The sequence below is a fragment of the Mesocricetus auratus genome, unplaced genomic scaffold, assembly GCF_017639785.1.
Source record: "Mesocricetus auratus isolate SY011 unplaced genomic scaffold, BCM_Maur_2.0 Super-Scaffold_100031, whole genome shotgun sequence".
NCBI lineage: Eukaryota > Metazoa > Chordata > Mammalia > Rodentia > Cricetidae > Mesocricetus > Mesocricetus auratus.
In genome coordinates, this window is record NW_024429212.1 from 2,170,152 (window position 1) to 2,192,473 (window position 22,322).

At 39.3% G+C, this 22,322-nt stretch overlaps 1 long non-coding RNA gene across 1 annotated transcript in view; it reads right to left on the reverse strand.

Moving 5' to 3' along the window:
* LOC110343247 overlaps window positions 1-22,322 on the reverse strand; it is a 116,369-nt gene that overhangs the window by 24,181 nt on the left and 69,866 nt on the right. Inside the window, exons 6-7 of the long non-coding RNA XR_002385459.2 lie at window positions 18,415-18,506; window positions 17,942-18,037 (exon numbers count right to left, since the gene is read on the reverse strand). This is a non-coding gene — a long non-coding RNA (uncharacterized LOC110343247). The remainder of the gene's footprint in view (window positions 1-17,941; window positions 18,038-18,414; window positions 18,507-22,322) is intronic.

The following is a 22,322-nucleotide window of genomic DNA, read 5'->3' on the forward strand; positions in this document are numbered from 1 at the left end:
CCACAGTGCATTTTCTCAGAATTTCCTTTTCTCTCTCACTCAAATCAATGAGTACACACCACTCCATTGACATTATGCCCGTTTCCTTATGGGTTCTGGTGGATTGGAGCCCATACCTTTGCTTATCTTCCTGACACTTTGACTGTGAAAGGCAAACTGTGTCATACATAGCTTTAAGAGAAGTGGTTTGTATTTTAGAAATATTTTCTCCTGTCACTATGCTGTTGGGAGCTCCATGTATGAGTAGTGGACAATGAGAGGCCAGTTTGAACCAGCACTGTGGTAACATGCGTCCAAGGACTCAGGCTCTTGTGAAGTAACTTGGAAGATTTGTCACGTTGAGGCAGTCTGTCTCTGCTTTTTGTCATTTTTATTGACTTTTCACTAAACTTGTTTTGCTCTGTTGAAGTAACACTATACCATTAAATGCAAATGTCTGTGTGTCTTAAAGCATCTCAATTTTTCTCGAGGTTAAGGGTCTACAAACATTCCCAGCTCTTCTGAGTAGCAGTTGCAGTTTTTGTGAAGGACTTTTGCCTTCATGGTTTGTTCCTTTTCCCTACTGCCTCAGGAGTAATTTTAGAGTATGACAAGATTTAGAAAAAAAACAGTAAAAGGTAAAAACAAAACCAAAAAAAAATGTTAGCTCTTAACCATTGTAGCAGTAAATTTAACACACATGGGTGACTATGGGGGCTCCAGGAAGACTTTAAATAGCCCTGGACAGGTCAAAGTGAATAATGTATAGCTAGCCTAACAGCTTTTGTACTCAGTTTTAGAATTCATACAGGTAGCAACTTAACAATTGATATATTAGAATCTGATTAGTATTTGTTTTCTATAATTAACCTGAGGAATAGATAACATTTGTTTGTAATTTCTCCTACATTTTCCTATTATTGCTAGTCCTGTGTATTGACATTGTTATTTGAGTTCGTAGGGAGTAAGTGCTATCATTTTCTTTGTCATTTAGGGTTTAGAATTGTAAACACAATGAAAATATCATCTATTTTAAGGAATCCAGTAAAGTCTGAATCTAGGTTTGCTGGCCTTTTGAGGTCATGAGGATTGTTTTCCAAGCAGAATTAAATTCTAGGTCTGCACTTCAGTTTTAATATGGCCCCAAATGAGTCAAAGGCCCTACTCTGTTCATTTAGAGGGAAATGAAATGCATTCATTCACACTGAACAAACATGGAGGAGGCAGCAAAGGATAAAATAGCATTGATGTTCAAACCCAAAAGCAGATCCCTCCTTGTAGCTTTTCTCTTTTATTTATTCTGATACTTCTGAACCTACCATCCTGACACCCATGAAAGTTCCCTGACCATCACCAGACAGCAGACAGATAATTTCCACAAATATGTCTCCCAGCTTGTGTGCTTTCTCTCTGTGACACTCCATTTTTGAAGAGTGCTACTAAGAGAAAGTGTAAACACTGCTTGTTCTCAGAATGTAGGTCCCCTGATAGTTGCCACAGAGTCCAAAGTTCAGAAAAAAAACACTTTCTGAAGTGTCAGTCTTATAAGCATTTGTAGACTATTTTAACTATCTAGTATTTTTTTAAATTAGATTTCCATAGCAAAATTCTTCATTGCCTTCTTATTAGGAAAATCAATCATAGTTGTTTTGATTGATGCCTCTCATACCTGATTTAGCAGATAAATGTTTCCATGTTGTCCATTTTTTTACAGTTCCAGTTATATTGCCCTAAATTATTTGATATATATTTCTATTAACATTGGACATTGCTTATAAAATAGCGAGTGTTTGGAAATACTATTTATCTACCTACTTATTTTATTTTACACAGCTAAGTACTATATGGCTAGGTACCTTTTTCAATGTGACTTGTATCTACTTCTATGTAACTCAACCCATTCTAATCGCTTTTATTATATGAGGTTTATATAAATGTATAAGTGTCCTGTGGATTGTAACTCATGCTTCAAAATTAATGTGAGTGCTAACTTACTTTGCTATACATGGCATGTTTATACACATAAACAATTTAAGAATACTTTTCTCTAGTAATTATTTTCAATACTGCACTAGTTATGTTTTAAAATTTACAAAATAGTATCTAATATGTTGCAGAACAATCTTTTTGTATGCTGTGAAGAAGTGTCACTCTGATTTATTTGATAAAAAGTTGAATGGTCAATAGAGGCGCAGAGGACACTGGGAAGAAGGGCAGAGACAAGAAGAGAGAAAGAGGAGTTAGGAAAGCAGGACACACAGTACATAAATGAGGCAAATGAGCCTTGGGGAAGCAAGTAGATTAGTAGAAATGGGTTAACTTAAGAGATAAGACCTAGCTAAAATCAAACCTAAGTATCAGTTAAGCATTCATAATAATAAGCCTCCATGTTGTGATTTGGGAGCTGGCTCACAGGACAGAGAGAGACTGGTTAAGTAAGTAACTCATTGTTTATAGACAATAAAAGTCAAAATCACAAACACAGTTATATTTAATGCTGAATCCCTAAAATTGCACAGCTTCACTTTTTGTTTTGGTTTTACGAGACAGGGTTTCTCTGTATTGTTTTGGAGGCTGTCGGTCCAGCCCGGCCTCAAACTCACAGAGATCTGCCTGCCTCTGCCTCCCGAGTGTTGGGATTAAAGGTGTGCACCACCACCGCCCGGCTAACTTCACTTATTTTTAAATTTTGTCTTCTGTATGTCTCTTGCCTACCCTAGTGTCTGTGTACCTACCACACATGTTCATAAAACTTTAAAACTTGTACATAGTTTCTTTTAATATTACTAACTGTGGCTGCAATCTTCAAAGAAACCAAAAACAAGAAATTTAGACTTTCAAAATGTTTCCCATTATTTTCAAATATTAATAATAGTCACATTTTATTTATTAATATGCTCACAAGGTTAGCTAAAACATGCTAACTATTAACTAAATAACTTGCCTTATTCAGTTTTTAAAGTGCATATTTTCATTTTTGTTTCAAATATAAGGATGCCAACAGAAAAGTGTTTAAATTCTATAGGTTTGATTGTAATGAATGCTCCTGATATGAACAAAGGAAGGATCTACTTATCTGTAACACTGTATATTATTTTATAGCAAATTCATTACTCAATCGTTTTTCAGTTTTAGAGGAACTCTGAGAAAAAAATTTATGTAATCTGTGTCTTAAGTTAAAGTGGCATGGATAGTTAAATTTAAATAAGACAGATGGTGCCAAGTTAGCAAGGTGCCATAGCTACATAGAAAGAGAGTTTCTGATAACTTACTTTTAAGTAAGCATAGTTAGAATAAAACAAACAAATAAAGCTAGGAAACTTGCATTTTAAAAGTTCTGCAATGCCAAGAACACATTAAAAATAAAATATTTTTAACCTACACTCCTAAAAGATACTATTAAAAACAAAATCGAAAAATGGAAGCTAATGGAAAAAAGCAAATGAATTAAGGATAGGTATGGATGCAATTTGCAACCACAATGGAATTTTTGAGAGAATAAATCAATGCGATATGTTTTGCCACAGTGAAACTTTCCTAAAACTATTTAAATATGCACTAAAATAGAAATGCTTCCAAACAAATTTATGAAAAAGATATTTAAAAAGTTCTCACTGTTCCAAAATACTCACAGACTACAATTCAGAAGATATTGATTCAAAAGGTACTCCTTAGCACTTAAGAAAGTGTATGAATTAAATAGAAATTGCCTAAGGATCTCCACCATTCCAGTATCTTTGATGACATTCCAATGTAATCGCAACCCAGTTTGATAGTAATCTGAACCCGTCTCATCATGTTTACACAAGCTTACTGTCTTTAAAATACGTTAGATGTAAGAACCCGATAGTGTCTTCTATATTTGCGTCCATGAAATCTCAACATTAGGACTGTGCAACAAGACTTGAACAATGACCTGCCAGTGTGGATGGGGTATCTTACAAGGCCCTACCCCTAGATGAAAAGCTACAATTAATGAGAGAGAAAGAGAGATACAGAGACAGAGACAGTCAGACACACACACACACAGATCAGTCTGCTACAGAGGTGAGACTCCTAATAGACTTTTCAATACTTAGTGGTCAGTCCTAAAATCATATACATATGAACAACACTGAGTGGACTCAAAAGATTGTATTTCCATATTTATTGGTGTGTATGTATGAATAATAAATAAAATTAAGAAGCTGTAAATTTGAGAGAAAGCAGGGAGTCATGGGAGGAATTTCAGGGAGGAAAACGAGGGTAGGATGATTTAAATACACATAGAAAATTTAGAAGTTAAATTTGATAAGATGCTTTAATTTAAATCTTAAGATTTTTCATCTTAGAATGCACCTGAGTTCAGGACTTGGCAAAATAATTTAGTCCGTTTTTCAAAATTTCATAGAGTTTTAAATTGTCTTTCACATAGAGACATTTTCCACAAACCCAGGGCATCTGTGTATGAGAAATTTGCCCTTGATTTATTTGTGTGACAGTGTTTGTGTGTCTGTACCCACAAATCATTATGCATGCCCCCAGCTAAATCAACCTATTAGTTCCATCCCTGAATGCAGTGGGATGCTACTTTTGGAAGTCTGATGTTCACTGAGAGGCTGTAGCCTGTGCTGGGGCCGATCTGTTCCGGTCTGGTGTTTGTTTCTGTTTTTCCCATCACTGGTGACAAGGTCTCATGAAGTAGCCCAAACTGGTTATAAACTCATGATCTTCTACCTCAGCGTGGATCATGCTGCCCTCACAGGTGTGCACTGTTGGCTCAGTTACGGTGACCTGAGATTGGGCACTGCCCTTCTCCAGCCCAATTTACAGGCATGTACTAAACTTTTACATTGTCACTATTGATGCTTTGGAGGACAGCAGGTCCTAGAATACCTGTAGAAAATTTTCTAGTCTTCAAATACAGACATGATGTTGACTGAAAAACAGGAAATGAAATTTCCTTATAGTCCGTAATGCTGCCCTTGGATCCACAAATCATCTTGCTTCAAGGAGGTTTCACTGTCCATAATGAGCATTGTATCGCTAAAGAGTTGGAAACTTAGAAGTGACAATTATCATTTGATGAGATCTAAAATAAATGTATGTTGGAGAACTTCAGGTTACTGTACCCTCCAATGGTGAAGATTCATATTTTATCTCCTTTAATCATCCTCTCTTTATGAGTTTAAGGGGGCTCATCACGCAGTACATAATTTACATGTTAATACCAAATATGGTCCCTGTGATTTTATTAAAAAACCCTCTGAACATGCTGTTTGTGCTAATTTTCATCCTAATGGCATCATATTTCACCCAATCATACCCAAATAAATTATAGTGGAGGCTCAGTTCTCTCTCAATACCGTTTACAGTGATTTAAATTCTAGAGAGGTTTCTAAGTGTCTGCAATATAGAATATTTAATGAAAGTGTTGAAAACATGCACATTTAACATGGAAATATGCAACATATAAAGATCTCCCAGTTCTGTGTGTAACCATTAATTAAATTGGGGTTTTGAGCTCACACTTGTGATATGTGCACACTAGGGAACTTTCAGCTTTCAGACGCAGGGAGTGGCTAGTGGGGATGCTTATGAAACATGAGGAACCAATAATAAAGATTCTATACACGTGCATCAATCACTTCCGACATAATATGTGGCTTACAGTTCAAAGAGAGAATGTTTGAATTATTAATGTCTGTGACATCCAGATAATTGAGAAGTATCATAAAATCAGGCAGGTGTAAGACTCTTTCATTCTTGATTCATTGTTCAACTTGTAATTGCAATAAATTCAGATGAAAATGTTATTAAAAGTTCTTAAAAGTTCTTCAGTGTCCCTAAATTTCATATTGCTGCATTTCTTTGTAGCCCCCTGTTTTTTTCACTCTTTCTAGCTTCCATTACTCACCCCACCATTTATCATCCATGTGAATCTATACGATGCTTCTCTGAAACACTGGGAAACTGCATACAAGTTGCTTAAATTCAAGTATGTCAGTGTTACCTAGAGACAATACCACTTCTTACATATTGTTGCTAGAAATTTAAATCATAATGGCAGACAGAAACACAGGCTTTACTAAAAGTTTATCTTTTTCTTTCCTTAACATCCCTTATCTGGCCCACAATCCAGTCAACCTTCACACTTGGTACATGGTAACCATGGCCTTTTGGTTTTCTTCAGGCTGAAACAATTGCTCCCTTTCTCCGGCTTTTTTGCTCAGTGTGTAGTGTCCTGTTTGACCTCATGTAACACATGCAGAGCACCTGAATGTGTAATGAATTTTGTCGTATGTATATGAGTGTTTGTATGGGAGATGTGATCTCAAAACTAAACTCCTGAGCCATGTTGCTTCTGTATTGCAACATGTCCCTCAATGACACTAGACAATGCTGTGTCACAGGAAGCAAGCCAGCCAAAGAACTATGGTTGTGACTATGCTTTTGGGAAGTATCACCTAACTAAACTCTTGAGGGAGGATGGGATGGGTGCTTCTGAGGTCAGCCAAAGTAGGTATTCTTGAGGGAGCTTGAAACTTATTACACACAGTGAATTCATAGAAAATGATGTATGAATATCTAACTATCCAGTACTGTATTCTTAAAAATGGTAGGTTTTCCATGTTACATAATTTTATACACACACACACACACACACACACACATACATACACACACACACGTATGCACACATACAAAATAGAGTTTGATTTTCCACACAGCTAGGAAATAATAAAGTTTGGATTAGATGGCATTTTTATTCACAGTAATAAATATATGGATTATCCTTTATTGTTTTTAATTAAATGTTCAAACCTAAGGCAGAAATATTTCCAAGCTGATTCCCACTGTAATGGTCTGCTGATTTTGAAACTCTCCTTTGGTGACAAAAGAACTGATAATAAGTACAGATCTAGGTGTCTGTGTCTATATCATATATCCATAAGAAGCATCTGGCTAATTTCTCAGAGATACGATGTAGCATTCACTGGCAGCATAATGATAAATATTCCCCTAGATCTTCCTTTATGTTAAGCATATGTTAAGATTGAGGAAGACATGCATGTTTTTCACATATGGAATTTATATGCCATGTCGTGTGTGTGTGTGTGTGTGTGTGTGTGTGTGTGTATGTGTGTGTATGTGTGTATGTATGTGTGTGTATGTGTGTATGTATGTGTGTAATAAGAGTAGAAAGCAGGGCATGGGATGAGTGAAAGCGGTGCAAAGGCTGGACAGAAAGGAACCAAAAGTAAATACTCCCACAAGTGTTCGCTATCTTTACTCCCATGCCTGCTTACTTACTTCCAACTTACTATATGTGAGTGCTCACTAATCCATCCTGTCAGTAACTGAATGTTTCCTCTCCTGCTCCCCTCTCCCTCCTCTCTCTTGCTCTTCCTCACTTCCCTTCTCTTATCCTCTCTCCCTCTGTGAGTCTAACACTACTTGTGCCAGTGTTCTGATCTCAGAACACATGTCTTACCCCTGACTTGTTGTACAACATTCCTATACACTGTGTGAAGATTTGTCACTGTGACTGGCTTAGTAAAAAGTTAAACGACCAGTATCTAGGCAAGATTTTCAGGGCAGAGAGGACATCTGGAGGAAGGCAGAGTCGCCAGGCAGACATTGAGGAAGCAGAAAAAGCAAGATGGACAGACAGTACACAGATGAGCTAAACGAGTCTCGAGGTAGCAAATAGATTAATAAAAATAGGTTAATTTAAGTTATAAGAGCTAGCTACAAACAAGCCTAAGGTTTCATAGTCAGTCAAGCATTCATAAGTATCAATAAGTCTCTGTTTCATGTTAGGGAGCTGACTGGCGGGATAGAAAAAGTTGTGTTATACTGACTTATAACTCACTATTTTTCAGAGTTTAACCCTTGGTCCTGGTGAAACTAAAATTAAATTTTAATTGGATTGATACACTATAAATGACATTTTTTCTGCCTTATAAAAACCTCATTTTAAGCATGTCACTGTGTTATAGCAGTAGGCCCATGCTATTATTTATGCACTGTTTATTTATCATTGAGAAATCTATTTTAAAATTATTGTGATAGCCACCGTTATTCTGTTTTTACACATCCCATCTGTGAGTGTTTTAGAGCCTGGGTTTATTTTTTTCTATATTCTGGAGGCGATTATTCTTTTAATTACATTGTAGATTATAGAACTCTCAAGACAGTCACAAAGTTACTCTAGGTGTGGCATCTTGTTGAAAACATCGACAAGAAGACAGATTCCTTGCCATTTCCTTTCCACCCTGGACTCATGACTGTTTCACCCTGGAAAGGCATAGTGATGAATCCTCAGTGCAGACAGTGCCCACCCATAGTGCTGTTCTCAACTGATACACAGCACAATGACTTTCATCCTCAGTGGTGGCAACTCTGACTTCTGATTGACAAGTGCACCTGAAGGCTAGTCCTTACTTATTGGGCATGGGAATAAGGATGCTTGACCAGTACGATGAAGTGGAGTTTATTTGGAGAAAATAACTTACACAGGAAACAAGTGATTGTTACGGACTCCCACTCCAAGGATGCAGACCCTGCCACCTGGATGCTCCCCACAACCCGAAGAAGTAAGGTCCCCAACTGTGACCACACCCAGCGCTACAGGTGCTGGGATGGGGTAGGGGGTGAGGGTGGGGGTGAATATCTCACTACACTTACTGAGTAGACAAAGCTCTGTGCCACACCCGTCTTTGAATCTCTCAAGCGTGACTCTCCTGCATACTTAACCCCTGGGTTCCTGACATAGTCCCTATGGCTCTAGGCATAGAATGTATCTTCTTAAATTATCATTGGAGCAAAGATGCTCCTTTCTACACATAAGAAAGTAATCCAAGAATCATTCTTGTATTTTGTTTTGTTGCTTTAAGGGTAGAAAAGTTTGATTTCTATCTCCTTCATATTAACAATGCCATTTGTTATGTTCAATGTCATCAAATACAAACACAAATTCAGAAATATGGGTAACCAACCTGTATAGTGAACATCGCATTCTTTGCATTCTGTGTGTAACCTGGTCTTCGGGCTCAACTCTAGCCCATTTGCGTCTGAAAGAAAACATTGAAAGGCCCGAAGCTTGCCTTCCCTCACTGACTTCAGTGTGATTTGTTTGCTGCAGAGCAATTTCCACTCCTCACTCTGTTCCATCCTTGTTCTTTTCCATCGGGTCTCATTTATTCTAACATTTCCTTTAGCCATACATGATTTTAGCTTGTCTTCTCATTTCATTTTCCCCCTATAATATTGAATAAGCTGTTCAATATCTTCAGTGTCTGAGAAGAAACATCATGTTTTCTCTCACATATATTTCCATGTAAATTTGTTAAACAGTTGTCAGTATCTGCTGTACAAGTCATCTCTCATTTGCTTCATGCTTCGCTCTGTGGGTGTTTGTGCACTGACCCCTCTGTTTTGTTTCATGTTCCTTTTTATTTTTTTTGTAAGACATGGTCTCTCTATGTAGCTTAGGCTGCCCTCCAAGTCTCTACCTCCTCACCTTAGCCTTTCTAGGGCTGGGGCTACAGTTGTGTACCACCAAGCCTGCTTGCATTTGTCCTTTAGTGGTGTGTCAGAGGGTTTTGTCTGCTTTTCTGTATTGTTATTCCCATGTTCTGTGTGGGCTCACCTACAGTCAAGGTTGTTCTCAGCCTTGAGTCTTCCCACCATTGCTGCCTCTTTTATCTGGGGGATTCTGATGCTTTTGAGCTTAGGTGGTTTTCTGAATGTGTGAAGTATTCATCTGACAGGTATGAGCCTATGAAGTGTGAAGCCTCTCTTTCCCCCATTGCTGCTCATCTTCCAAGACTAAACAGTTCCCTTTGTGCATAGCTCACATTCCTCTTCTGAAGTATGGAAGATTAAAATAACCTGGTGGTCCCCATCCCACTTGTTAGCTCCACTCTTCAATACAGCATTGCATCTTTCTGATTCATCAACTTAGCTTGGATTTAGAAGTATTTTCTCAAAATTCCACCCTCATGTACATTCATGTCTTTAAATTTAGATGACAGTTTGGTTTATTTTCTGTTTATATTGCCATTGTACCTGGACTTTGGAAGCTATAATCATTATCTTTCTGAAAGAACTGAGATGTTCTCATGCATTTAATTGACTTGAATGATGGATAGTGAAGATACATCCAAGATTCCAGGTGCACTCACTTTTACGGCCTAGATTCATATCCTACTTATATTAAAATGCCTCCGCCTTCATATCTCAACAGAACCAATAGGGGAGAAGGAAAGAGCGTAGGAAGATATTTTGAAATTAGGCTGTGAATTCAACGGGCAAATGGAGAAACTGTGCATGCCAAGTGGAGCAGAACCTCAAAAGCTACCTAAGCTGGAGAGCAGCTAGAGTCCATCTTGCTTTGGCTCTTGGCCTCATCCCTTAGCGTCTTCTCACCGCTGGGTCATCTCATCCACCTTACCCAGGATCCCCTGCCTGTTTTATCCCAGTCCACAATAAACTCATCTTAAGGGTTTGCCAACTGCATTACCTAATATTCTCATAACCATTGCTAAATGCCAAGAAGCAAGTTAATGGAGGTTTGTTTTGGCTCACAGTTCTAAAGGATACATGGGTGAGGGAGGGTGTGTGATCACTGGTCACATTGCACCATCTATGAACAGGAAGCTGAGAGTGAAGAGGAAGCAGGCTGGGATGTGAAACCTCAAGACCTTTCTTTTTTCTTTTCTTTTCTTTTTCTTTTTTTTTTTTTTTTTTTTTTTTTTTTTTGGTTTTTCGAGACAGGGTTTCTCTGTGGCTTTGGAGGCTGTCCTGGAACTCACTCTGTAGACCAGGCTGGCCTCGACCTCACAGAGATCTGCCTGCCTCTACCTCCCGAGTGCTGGGATTAAAGGTGTGCGCCACCAACGCCCGGCCCTCAAGACCTTTCACATTCACTCCTGCAGAGTTTCAACTCCCAGCAGTTCCACAAACTTCCAAACCCCTTCCCACAAGCCAGGGAAGGACATTTCACGTTTAGGCAGCAATCCTTTCACAGCACATTTAGACAGTTCTGGTGTTAACAACCCACATGCTTCTAGCCCTAAGCAAATGTCTTAGAAATCATGAGTACTAAAGCAACAACTGTCTCTAGAAAGTTCCAGTAGCATTTCACAGTTAGAATTCTTTCACTGAAAGCCAACTTTGGACCCTTCAATAAAGTTGCACTTATCTTAATGGGCTGGATTCTCCAATGAGAATCTTTCAAGCTTAATTATTCACTTTCTAAAGGGAAAGGCAGATATATTGCTCATTCCATGCAGGTGAGAGTGAGCAAGTCATGAAGACCTTGTCCCTACTGTAGCATGGAACATCTCAAGCTTGAGGTGCCATACCTCGGCATTTGTGAAGCACACACTAGTTTCTAAACCCTTCTCCAAAGGTCAGCGGACAGCTGCTATCTACACAGAAATGTAGTTCATTTTCAAAGTGGAGTTTTACCATTGAAATAGGTGCTATGAGAGGAATTAAGCTTGGATCCAATAAATACTGTCTTATAGGCACTGGCCTTAATGGATTAGGGGAAGACGGAAGAGAGTTATTTCTTAATATGCTCAGGCTTGCTTGGATATAAATAATAAAGTGATTAGAAAGGATTTTGGAAGTATAAAGTGCTAAACAGCATAAAGTGCTTCCACACTTCAGTGCTTGGTGCTGAACAGAGTGGTGTAGGGATATGTATATATTTGGCTGGAGGAGCTCAGTGCTCCATAAATATCATGGCATGTTGCATATTTTACAGGATCCATTAGTGATTTTCCAGCATCACGAGCCTAGTTCTTGATCACATCCTCCTCTTTGCGTCTATAAATTTTAGTTCTTAGAGTCACATAGATCACACAGAATCACAAGCTATACCTCTTAGAATCTGTGAGATGCCAAGAGGCACAGATAGGCTGTCTGTGTGGGTGTTCACACTCAGACATCACTACTGGGTGGTATGAGCAAATCTACCACAAAAGAAAATGTGAAATGAGACATGGTAGGAGCATGACTACATCATGTCATGTTTGATCCATTAATATAAGCATGAGAGAAGGAAAATGTAGCATTGAAGAAGTGATCATGTTCTTATCCTTTCTGAAAAGATATTTAAGACCCAGAGTGCTGTACTGGAGTTCAAGAGATAAAGAGTCATCTGCTTATGGATAGAAATTAGATTACTAGGAATCAGCATGCACAAGGTCAAACTGGTGAAGCAGGACCTTCCTCTTGGGAACAGTATGCAATTTAATCTGTGGTTTCTGAGGCGCTGATGTGTGGGATCTAAAGTACCTCTAACACCAGGCAATGACCTCAGCTTCATGAGGCTAGTTGAGAAATTCAAATTATAGGACAGTCTATTCAGGTAAGCAGAATGATGCATAAATATGCACATTGCAAACCCAAGGATAGCATCCTGTGGTGATAGAAGGGTGTTCTGAGTTCTGTGTACATGGTAGGAGGTCAGTAAGTTGCCAACAATGAAAACTGCAAAAGCATTGCACTGGTTTTTCACTTGATAGACAACAGTATATCACATGTCTCCACGATAAATCCCACAAGCTGTTAATAGCTTCAGAGTCTTATTTAAGCTAATACAAGGGACCTGAGACCTGGCGAATCCCAGGTAGTTGGTAGATCTTCATGGAATAGAAAGAAAATTTTCTCATCTTTCATCTTGTCATATGAAGATGCTTAGACTGCCCTTTGGACCATAATCTAACAACCCATAGTAATGTTGGTAGAAATAAGCTGAAAATGTGGGTTCCACACCAAGGATTGTGGGAGTAAAGGAGTCACTGATCTTGGGAGTTTTATAAATGATAGGTTTAACACACCTTCTAAATAGAAAACAAACACCAAGCCACATTTGTTTTGCCTGTCAAATTGGATTCTAAGTTCTCTGTGTTTAAAATTTGTACTTATTGTGCAAGCAATGTGTCAACCTGTCTAGCAGTTTGTTCTGATGTGTTTATTCTTCTAAAATGGGTGAATATTTAATGAGGAAGCACTAAAATGTTTTCACCACATCATTGTGATTAGCAGCTATCATTGAGTAAACTTAGTGTGTGATGTGTATAATGTGTACACAATAAGTGACATGTGACAGGCATGATATTGCCTGAAATAACACATTTCCTTGAACTCCAAACTCATGACTTGGGAGGACTCAGGATGGAACATATTTGCATCTCAGGATGCTCAGGTGGGATTACTGTCCTGAATGAGAGTGATTTTTAGGAAAACTCAACTTCTCTAAAAGTGTGTGGTTTTCTTTCAACAAATAATGAGTGCAGCCCTTTTGTGACACAGTCTTCACAGTAGAATCTCCTTACTCACTCAGGGAATGAGGGAAAACTTGAACCAAGTTCAGTGTATTCTTTCCTTAGCTTTAAAAATCACTAGGGGAGAAGTCTCCATCTTCTTTGGGTATGCCTTCTGTGGTCAGAATGTTCCACATATCTACCTTCTCTGCTAAGCTGATGTGTGAAGTCAACCTTCCCCATACCTTAATTCCCAACATAGAAATGAATCTAGATTTTTCAAATGTATTTGATTGATTCTTCAAGAAGTGTATATACAATGAACTTTGATGATGTTTGACTCCTACCGCCCATTTCCAACTACACCCTCATTTCAATCCCAGTTAATTCATTCAGCCATTCAAAAAAATTTACAGTACTGGCTTCAGTAGCTGAAGCAGGAGAAAATAAAAAGGGATGGTAAGCGGAGTTTGGGCTGGATTGATTTTGTTGAGTATTCCTTCACTTTCAATCCATGTTAGAAAACAGTTTCACGGACCTGTATGAATTCAGAAAGTTCACAGCATTTTAAGATTTTCAATCTGCCCGAATCTTATGAAATCAAACAGAGGAACTTTGTGCTCTTAGGAATCTGTGAAAGAGTCTTATACATAAAATGACAAACATCTGTGAATTACATGATTTTTCTAATCAAGATATTCTGATTTCTAAAAGACTACAACTTATGTTAAGTATAGCCCAGTTTTGGCTCCTTTATTTCAAAAACCATCCACAAAAGCTCCCTGATACCTTTGCAACTTCCTCTGCATTTACATACCAGGAGGTTCTAAAATTGTGACAAAAACAGTTTTATTTGCCTTAAACCAAACATGTAGTGAAGCAAGACATAAATAGACAGCCCATCATCAGTGTGGGGCGAACATGTGGAAAGGAGGAGACTCCTCAGGGCAAGGATGGTGCCTGTCAATGGTATTAGCCTACAGTGACACAAGAGAAAATTAATTAAAGTAAAAGCATATTCCAGTACATTTATGATAAAGAAAATTTATCAAGAACACAAAATTTCTCTTCCATTACTGTATACATTATGACATTAAACTCTTGAGTTTTGTCAATGTTAGCACACACTTGCAGTTATTGGAGAAACTAAGTCACCTCAAACCACAATCCCTTGACTAGTAATGAAATCCCCCACCATATTGTTGGAAACAAGGGTTTGTATGGGGGTGGTTGTGGTTTTCTTTTGGTTTTAAGGAACTAGAAAAACAGGTCAGTATGTTCCCCCTGGGTTGCACTGACAGCATAGCCTAGGTTCCTTTGTATATTCATTTTATTTAATTTTCATGTGAAACTTGATTTTATAAAGGCAAATGTCTTCCTCTACATTGAATGTGGAAATATTAAAAGGTTATGACATAAAATAAAATATGTCCTGGTGAAATAATTGTTTCTTATTAAATGAAAAATAACGGTGAAAATTAGTATCCTTGGCATTAGCATCCTCAAAAGACTGTACACACACACACACACACACACACACAGCTACTTACACACTTAGGAATAATTATAATTTTGGGCCAACCCTGGGGGGCTCATGGCTGCTAGTATTATATCATCGGGCAGCATTCTCACTTAAGATTCTGTATTCTAAATCAATTTTATTTATTTAACACTCAGGAGGGGAAATAACACCTATCTTCATGTTTTTCTTGCTGTTTATCCAACAGTAGTACAAACAGAAGCCTTCCGTATTTGTATATGTAATGAAAATACAATTTGAAGATTCACAAAATCAGCTAGTTTCGTCACAGCCACAAAAATCAACAGAGAAGAAATTAGAACCTGTCAGAAATAAAAAAGTGACACGGCAATGCACACTCTCCCGGGCCTTTCCTAAAACCAGTGCCCATCACATATTTTATGTATCCTCATCTCCAGGTTCCCCCCAGCCTTGCTCTGCAGAGTCTGGCTTGCAGCTTTAGCATCTTTGCAACCCCAGCTGCTCCCCACAATCATGTCTGCCTGCAGCATCTTCACTCCCTCACCTGGCCAGACCCCACCCATACCTCCAGTCGACCCCACCTATATCTCAGTCTCATAGTCTCAGACATGGGCCTCCACAGTGGGTGATTTTGAGGCAGTGACTGCTCTAAATGTGTGTAGTGTGAACTGCCCTCTGGGATGCCTTCTTCAGCCCCTTCCTCCTCACGTCGCCACAAGTTTTCTCTGCGTTGCCACAGGATGATTCTCTCACCACCTCCAGCATTTAAGTCTTCCAGAGTACATTGCAACTGCTCCCCTCTCTTTCCCCTTCTGTACATGTAAGTCTAAATTGGCATCCCCTTAATGAGCTGGTAGCTGTACATGCACTAGTGCTGCCTTGAGGAAGTCTGTGTGACGCTCAGAACTTTGTGCTCCATTGACACAAGCAAGAAGTCAGCTCCAGTGAAATTCTCTCCACTGCCCTGTTTATCTCATTCCATCAACAACTTGGGTGTTGATCCCCTTGGCTTCTTATCCTGCTTTCCATAGAGTAGTCATGGAGTTCCATAGCCTCTCTTCCTAACTGCTTGAAAATCTGCCCACTACTGATGACCACCTTCTCGCTGCTGGCACTCATAAAACAGAGCGAGGCTGATTCTTGCTTTTGACTTGATTCATTCTCATAGTCTCCTCAACAGTCCATTTGCCTGCAATTTTAAAGTTAGCACACCAGTTCTCTACACAAAATTCGGAGTGATCAATTGCCCTGGATTTCATGTCAAATCCCATTGTTTACTGGGTCAAAGTCTTGAGTGGTTCTTACATGTTTAGAGCAACCATGGTAAATATGGGGATCATATTGCCACACTTCAACTCTCTGAGATTGCCAACCACAAAAGCAGAGGAGCCTGGTTCACATTGGATCCTCATATGCCCAGGGTGGCTGGGAGACAGATTCTTTGGTTTAGTGACCTGTAAGTTGCCCATGCCAACCCATCACCCATGTCATTGCTTCTTCAAACTAGATTTGAATAGAGTCTGTTTCTTGGTTTGTTGTTGATGCCCAATCTGCAGACCTCTGTTCTCATCTCCCTAGGAAAGTCAGCAGGACATAAAACAAGGACACTCACCAAGTGAATTTCGGCATATTTCTCCAAATGCTCTAGCTCCAAACAGTGTGGCTGTGAGACCTTAAGCTTTAATAAATAAACCCACAGAGGCCACAATTCAGGGCCCAATCGTCCTCTTAGCTTTGGGGTCCTTGGACTTTGTGTATTTGTCCATTTTTGCCTTGATAGTTTTTTAAAATCTTCTGTGTTTTATTTATGTCTCTCCTGTTCAAGCCATAAGGATCTCTTTGTAGCCTCCTTTGGATGGGACGAGCTCTATGGCTTAGAACAGTGAATATGTTGCCCCTATGGCTGCAGGTGGGGTTCAGGTATAATTCAACTTCATATTTCTGCCCCTTCCTCTGTGTCAAGGCTGGTTTCATTCCCAGGCTCAGCTGAAGCAGCATCTGTGCCATTGTCACAGTGTGGGCATACTTCATCCTTTCAGCTGCTTTTTGACCGCTAGCAGCAAGGACCTGAGGTTCCATGAGAACAAAGATGTGTGCTTGCTGTCCTTTGCTGGGAGCACAGATGTTCCATCTCAAGGGGTTCAACAGACTGCCTCACACCTTTGTGATGGTCCAAACACAACTGTGCTCAGCAGAAACTAAGCGTTTGACACTAAGCTTTGGATGTCAAATGCTGACTTTTCTCTAGGCCAGTAATACAAAGTCTGTCTCTGTCTTATGACGCTCAAAGTGGGGCTGATTAATGTGATGCTGATTCAGTCAAACACATGTTTGGCGTATTTTCAGCTTACAAACGGTTCCCTATGATGTAAGGTGATCTTAAGTTGAGAGGAATGTGTGTGTTTATTTTCGGACACTCCATAAATTTTTAGTACCTGGCTAAATATACATAATGATTTTTAAGAGAAAACTCTCATTTTAAATGTATATACATTTAAAGAGATATACAAAAGATTTAGAGGGAATACTGTAAAGGCTGTGGGGAAAATGCTTGGCAAATTTTTATTTGTAACCCAAATGCAGCCATCTGGGTGCCCTGAGCCCAGGAGCCTTGAGTTTTATGTTGGGTAGGTAGATGTATTCTCCAGAATATTAGAATCTTAACGAGGCTCGAGACCCTTCTTATGTCAGGGACTTGTCAGCTGGGTAGTAGTTCCAAAGTTCTCTCCAAGAAGAGATCTCTAATAAAAATAACTCAGAGAAGATTGCCATCTATTGAAATAATAAATAATGATAAGAGCATGTCCTTCAAAAAACAAGATGCACCTAAGAGGGAGATAGAACAATGAAACTGCATCATACTCTTAAAGAGATGCTTGAGGATGCTCAAGGACCACAAAGTTGGTGAGGCAGAAGGAAGGTGGGAACCCATAGCACCTGCCATAGAGGATTGACCTTGAACCACAAAGAGATGGAATCAGCAAAGAATCATCAAACAATTAGATACAAAACATGGTAGTCAGTTTACCGATATTTGGAAAGTATATCAATAAAATTACATGCTTGTCACCCAAGAGGAAGAAGGAAATAATGAGGGTTATTTCGATAGTGTTAAAGAATAGGAAAGCTTGCCCAAAGCAGAGGTGCTTCAAGGGAATCCTGGCAATAATAACAGGGAGACTTTCTGGGCAGCACTTACCTCTTTTTGAAAGCAGGAAACCATGAAGTCGAATCAGAGAGTGGTAAATTAAGAAGGCTGCCGTTCATGAATTCTGTTCTCTTCCAAATGGCCCCTCTGTAACGATGAAAACTCAGCTTGATTCTACCAGAATTCACCGTGGCGCAGGCGACACCCCCATAATCTATTCAGGAATTTCAAAGGCAGCAAACAGAGCACAGAGAGTTCAAAAGGAAAATGCCACTAGAAGAAAGTATTGGACTGTAGGGATCATTCTAGGGAAAGATAGACACCAAGTGCATGCATACACATACACACACATGCACATATACAAATATGCATGCATGCAAACACACACACATATACAAGTGTGCATGCATGCAAACACACACACACACATGCACACTAATATACTGATCACAATACATGCACACTGCACCAAAATGTATGTAAATATAAATTAGAGGAAAGAGATTTAGTGATTAGAGCTGAACCTTGACTGATGCTAGATATGCTGAGACTGAACTCATCAGCCATGGCGACCTGGGTCTTATTAAGGAGACTGTTCATGCTTCACTTTCTGCATCTGTAATTGAGACATTGAACCTCCATATGGTATTATATAATATCCCTAAAGTCTTAAACCCTTGATTCTACTCTTCCATGTTAGTTGAAAAGGAAGTGAGAATGAATGAACCACAAGTAGACTTGAACTGAGATTTAACATGAAAATAGACAGTTGTGAATATGCATGACGACTCAACATCACAATCAAATTTAAACTGCTTCATGACAGCAATGCTTGGACAAATAGATGTTAATGTACCTGTCATATCTATGATGGAGAAGAGAATGTATGGAAGGACTAGTACATTTATTTCTTCCGGATAGGTTACAAGTATCGGATGCAGAAAATCTTAGAATTACAGTAATTGCTAATGAGTTTTCTTGTTTAATTTTCCTTCCTTCCTTTCTTCCTTGCTTCCTTCTTTCCTTCCTTCCTTTCTATTCTTAATGCAGACAAAAATGATCTGGAATTTATTTTATGACACAGGCTGACTTTGAACTCATCAGTCTCTTGTCTTGAACCTCCAGAGTTCTGTGATGACAAGGATAAGACATCATACTCATACTGGTAGAAAAACAGACATTAACAAATTGGATGAATGAAACAGAATTTTCAAAAAAAATGAAGAGAACAAAAATAGAAGATTGTGATATAATAAAATTAGTGAACCTATAAGAAAAACGTGACATTAAATGAGAAAATAAAACAAGTTAGAACGCAAGTGTTAAAGATTCCATGGCAGTGGACACATAATAATTGAACTGACCTCCTTTTAAAGGCAAAGTCATGGTTGTAGAAGAAGTGGTTTCTGCTGTGATTCTTAGAAATTCAATTAATGAAGGGTAAGTGTACTTCTAAAAGAACAATTTGTTTTAATGTTAGAAATAAAAGGATGGGGGAAATCAATACCAGACCAGAGAAAGAAGGCACACCCACGCTATTCTCAGACATGAAAATTAAGGCATAGTAAAAAAGGCAAACATCACAGATAAAGGGACACCAGACAGAACATCTAGTAACTGCACAGCTCCCAGTCTTCTACACTGGAGATGGTGTGTGACATAACTCTGTGTTACCAGAATATTCCTATCTAACTATTTCATCAAAATCAGATCCCCAACATCACAGACCAGCCTCCACCATGGACCAACCCCCATCACTGATCAGCCCCCATCACAGACAAGCTCCCACCACAGACTATCCTCCATTATAGATCAGCCCCCATCATAGACCAGCTTCCATCACAGATTATCCTCCATCATAGATCAGCCCCCATCATAGACTATCCTCCATTATAGACCAGCCCCCATCACAGACCAGCTCCCATCACAGACTATCCTCCATTATAGACCAGCCCCCATCATAGACCACCTCCTATCACAGACCAGCCCCCATCACAGAATATTCTCCTTCATAGACCAGATCCCATCACACACCATCCCTCATCACAGACTATTCTCCATCATAGACCAGATCCCATCACAGACCATCCCTCATCACAGACAAGCTCCCATCACAGACCAGCCCCATCATAGATCAGCTCCCATCACAGACCATTTCCTGTCACAGACCATCCCTCGTCACAGACCAGCCCCCATCACACTTCAGGCTGCAACAAACACAACAGAAGGAAGCTAGAGAATAGAGTTAAATATGCAAAGTACCAACTAATTCCCACAGCAGAGAAAAGCCTCTTTGACTCATTGTGGAATACTTAGGACACACCCAAAAGGTACATGTAATTTACACTTAGAACTTTACAGGCTCCTTTCAATTCTCAGACATCCAAAAAGCAATCTAAATTGCTTGGCATAGGCAAATACTTTCAGATAAATGTCTCTGAGGATTTAAAAGTGAAACTGGTAGTAAAATGCAGAAATTTGTAACCTATAAGTCATGACAAAAAGTATGTATTCAAATGAAAATTAGAGTTTTGAAATGTCTATATTAGCATATTAGCATAGAGAATATTCCAATGTGATAAAAGACCCTAAATATATCTTTAAATATCAAAACCTAACATTAATGAAACTTAGGAAAACTTCACAGTGGAGTTCATGGCGAGGTAGTGTCTAGCCATTTGACCTGGACTGGAAAATTTCACTGTGGATGGAGGGGATGAACCAAGGGACTTGGGAAACTCACAAACCTTACAAGGATCCTCTTCAAGGTTACATTAGCCATAAAGCGCCAGGGACAAGGAAACTTCAGTAGAGCTGTCTGACAGTTGGACTGGGCCCTAGACTTGCCCAAGACATCTCCAGTTCTGGGGTGGGATTTTTAGAGATCAAACAGTCTGATACACCCACTGCCCTGTAAGTAACTCTGATAACTCACTGGATGCCGATAAATCCACTGGTTAAGCAAGCTAGATGTGGGCAGAATCCGTTCTTAGATCTTCATTTCAGTCTCTTGGATTCCAGACCCGAAAGGAACTTAGAATTCAACATTCTAAACAAGGAATATAAAATTAGCCAGCAGTGCTGGCTCCCTGTTTACCACCAACTACCCTGACCCGAAGAACAGGTGCTAGAAGTCTCTGGATAGTGGGAGAGAGAAGGCAGGCAGCCCAGGGATTCTGGAAACTTAAGAAGGATAGGCGTGTCCATGTCCTAGAAGACCCAGTGTGACACAGGATGGGGGTGTCCATGTCCTAGAGGGCCCAGAATGACTAAGCAGCAGCCTGTGGTTTCTGACCATCAGGTCTCCCTTATCCACAAGAGAAATCCTTCTGGCAAGCCCCACACTCTTCCCACCAATCTGTACTGAGAAGTATCATCCTCAGAAGTCTCTCATCTCAAAATTCACCAGTCCAGTCAGAAATGTAGAGCTCATTTGATGTGCTTTGATAAAATACAGTAAAGCAAAACACCCTCCCCCCACCAAAGTCTGGGAGCTGAAAGTATTAGCTCAGGGTACCAGATGCCTAGTGAGGACCCTTGCCCTGATTTATATATGACCATTTCATGTATCATGACAGGATGACAGGGAGACAATCTCCTGTATCTTGTTACAGGGCACTAGTCACATCCATGACTCTTAACTAAGAACTCCATGGCTTCTTTCTAGTCCTGCCTTTAGCACCTGTCATCTTCAGGACTGAGGTGACAATAATTGAGTTTTTAGGGGCACTGAAGCTTACAACATAGGAGCAGAACCTAGAAAAGACATATAAAACCAAACTGCAGTGCCACTATAATCATTCACATGTGAGACGAAGTGACTGTAGTGCAAATAACAGTAGATTATAGTATGTGTGCACACACAGACTTACTGTACCTAAAACTAGAACACAAGAGATGGAAATGATCTCAAACCCAGCAGACAAATGAAGAATGAAGACAGAGGCAGAAGTCATTGGAACCAAAAATAACAAGGAATAAAATGAATGAAACACACACACACACATACACACACACACACACACACACACACACATTATTACAAAGGAGCCAACAATGTCAGTAACAAAGATGAGAATGGCAGGATTAAAGCTGAGTAGCCCTGTAGCCCTTAGTAGATAAGGGCACCACAACCTTGTGCTTGTGAGACTAACAGGAATCAGATCAGCTCTTCAAAATCTACAGAGTTGTAAAACCGATGGAGAAGACAGATGATCTGAATAGCCATTTAAACATTGAAGGAAATTTAAAATACCATCTTGGAGTTTTTATCTTGATTTTTTTGTGATAGATTTCAGGTAGCCCAGACCAGACTTCAGCTGACTAAGTAGCAGAAGCTGACTTTGAACTCCTGAACCTTTGTGTAAGTCTTAGAGTGCTAGGACTAAAAGTATATACCACTATGTCCAGCTCAGTCTGGTAGATGGTTTAT